This window comes from Aplysia californica, unplaced genomic scaffold, assembly GCF_000002075.1.
Source record: "Aplysia californica isolate F4 #8 unplaced genomic scaffold, AplCal3.0 scaffold00266, whole genome shotgun sequence".
Lineage (NCBI taxonomy): Eukaryota > Metazoa > Mollusca > Gastropoda > Aplysiida > Aplysiidae > Aplysia > Aplysia californica.
The window spans coordinates 16284-19721 of NW_004797536.1; positions in this window are offsets into that span (position 1 = coordinate 16284).

Consider the following 3438-nt stretch of genomic DNA (forward strand, 5'->3'; position numbering starts at 1 on the left):
AAAAAAAGAGTGGCGGGGGTGACTTGGTTCTTTTCGTGTATAGCGCAATATTATGACATTCTTCTCGCGAGGAAGGTACAAGTACAGGCCAGGCAAGATTTCCGCCCATCGTGGAGTATACCTTACACAGCAGATTCTGATACTTTCAGCCGCGCTCATGTGTAGCCAGGCGTCAATCTACGAACCTCGATCCAGCTATACTATACAGGCCACTCAATGACTCACAAACAAAATAAGTCCCCAGGCACACACACAACATTGTCTAACATGTGGGTTTAGCACAACACAATGGTCATCATGCATTGCCTTTCTCCCCCTGCACCGACGTACTGGCCAAAAACAAACACTTTCCACGTTTCCCTATGCTGGGATGATAGCCTCTTGAGGCAAACATAGCCCAAAATTAAACGAATCATCCGTGTGCCCAATCATGACAAATTTCCCACAGTACGGATCGAGATCTTAAGGATTTATCCAGGGCCTTGAAAAGCCATTAAATTGGTACACAAAGAACCACATCTAAATCTAATCAGATTCACTGGACCGTGGTGGGCGGGCGTTTTGGGGTGGTTTGCTTCTTCTTTCTCCTATCAAACATAATTATGTGAAGCGAGCTGACAAAATGAATTCCTCTTCGGATTCAAGCCTGAAGGAAATACATGTAGATACATCACGCTTACAGGTGAAGTTTTTACAGTTTATAAGTATGAAATAATAAAAGACAGGTTATAGTTAAAGCATATGGCATCAATAGAAAATCTACAGATTTTGACCATAGTGTCAATTTTTGACCAATATGTCCATTTGTGGATTGCGAGAAGTAACTCATATTGTCAGCACACCACACATATTATATCGTCCTTATTTCTTCGTCTTCTTTTCTTCATATTATGTTACTATCTTGTAACACCCTTGTCTTCGGCTTCTATAAGAATTTATTTATTTTGTAAGTTCCATAAAACTCTTACTAAAAAAAGTAAAACTAAACTCAGGCCAACAGCTTTCGTGAAAAGACGTTTATTTGCTTGTTTATTTGTGAGAAGAGAAGTGCATCGACACAAGAATGGTCATTTTGAGCTTGGAAAAAGTAACGCCGACAGACAGAAACAACAAAAGGAAAAGAAAGTAAAGAAGAAGTACCTCCTACCAGCGGCGCCACATCAACCACCCGCGTCAAACGATGTCTCTATCTGTCTTGGCACTGGCAACTTGTATACAACTGCACGCACGCATGCCATGCCTCCATTCCGGAGCTAAAGAGCTAATTAGTAAAACTGTGCCATTTGGTGTGTTTACTTATGTAAAGCAGCGACCGGCCAAAGCAGAAGACACCCACGTGAAACCAAACGAGTGTGACGAAGAGTGCACGGATCCGAGACGAACTCTTAGCGCGCCCTGTCACGATCTTGAGCAAGTAATAGATCTATTAATAGTTTTATGAAGCAGACATTTTTTAATGATTTTTTTTCTCTTTTTAAACACGGTGGCTTTATTATGTGGCTCCTTTAATCTGAACCCTGGGGGTCATACAGGCAAGTGAATGTAAAGAAAGAAACTGAAAAAAACCCCCAACAAAAACAAGCGGGAAAGCATTTTGAAAGAAGGGCGTAGAAAAAGGGAGGGACGAAAAAAGGAGTAAAAAAAAAAGAAGTGGGACAAATTAATGGGACGGACGGTTTGAATGAAATTAAGAGAAAAGCAGTAACAAAATTGTAGAATTTGAAGTGAATCATAAAAAAATATCCGTATATCTATTTTAAAATAAAAAGACAGCATTCGGTTCATTCCACACCCCAAAGCCCCCGCATTCTCAAGACACATCAAACACGTTCGAAATAGAATGTCATTACAGTGATGAAGCTAACCTTCGGGAGGAAAACTCAGTCTTGTTTTAGTTTTAGTCAGTGTTTTACGGCACTTGCAACACAATAAAGTCATAAGTGCCGACAGTTACAGGTGTTACAAGAGAATAACAAACACAAAAAAGAAGGAGGAGAGATTTAAAGACGCTAGATGTTTGATAGGATAGAAGAAGCAAACTACATCAGAGCACCCGCCAACCACTCATGAAAAACTTAGTCAGCCACTATCTCTCTTATAAATGTTGAAAGGACTGTTTTTGGCATAAGAAATGAGTACGTACACTAAGTAATGACAACTAAATAATCATAGTAAGTACTCAGTAATCATAGTAAGTACTCAGTAATCATAGTAAGCGCGGTGTATCCTAAGTGAGCTCTAAAATGGAATCAAGCTAGGGCTATCATGGTACTTTAACTTATGTATTGGTGTCTGTGTGTGTGTGTGTGTGTGTGTGTGTGTGTGTGTGTGTGTGTGTGTGTGTGTGTGTGTGAGAGAGAGAGAGAGAGAGAGAGAGAGAGAGAGAGAGAGAGAGAGAGAGAGAGAGAGCTAAGATAAAACCAAACAAAAAGCAGCATGTATTAGAATCAATGTGATAGTACACCCAGAAGATAACAAAAGCGAATGGTACTGCAATCAGTAAACTTGTTCAGAACAAGTAAAAACTCAAACCATAGATGAATAGTTACAAAGAACACCTTGACGTTTTCCGGTAGTAAATTTAAGTTATCCTCAATGACGAATTCCTTGAAACTCGCCAGAAAGCAAGGCACACTGTGAAGCGAATTAAGACTTCGAGGTGATTCGCTAACACTGGTCGCACAAAGACGAACAAAAAGAAGCGTGGTGTTTGAAGACAGGCAAAATGATAATGTGAGAAGACTCGCCGGTATTCATCCTCCGCACACACACACACTCTAGTCGAAAGACACGAGTCAGCCGAGTTGGTTTGTGAGAGAGGAATGACGGAATGAGTGTCGACTGGCGGTAAACAACTAGATCTAGTATGTACTCAGATGTACGCGTCGCGCGTACGTGCGTGCACACACTGGAAGGAGGGGCACTGCTTTAATCTTTAGCGTGGGACTTTCGTACACGATGTGACCCCTCCCCCTCTCTTGTTCTCTTTCCCACGAGTTTTCGCTTTTGTCTATCTGTCTGCCTATGTTTCTGTCTGTCTGTCTGTCTGTCTGTCTATCTGTCTGTGTTTCTGTCTGTCTGTCTATCTGTCTATGTTTCTGTCTGTCTTTCTCTGCCTCTCTTTCTCTCTTTCTGTCCACGAGTTTTCTCTCTTGCCTCTGTCTATCAGTCTGTCTCAATCACACAAATTGTTGTTAAAACAACAATAGAAACAAACCCCCAAAAAAGGAAGAAAGAAAAACCAAAAACAAACCCCCCAAAACGCAATTTTTTAAAATGGCAGGTCGTACTTATGCGAGTATGGTCACAAAATCGACTGACACTTTTGACAGAGAGATGCAAATCCAAGAAAGTTCATAATTCAAGACACTTTTATGGCTTCACGTTAACGATCGACGGGGACACCTTCTCTAAACCTAAAGCACAAATCGAGATCGA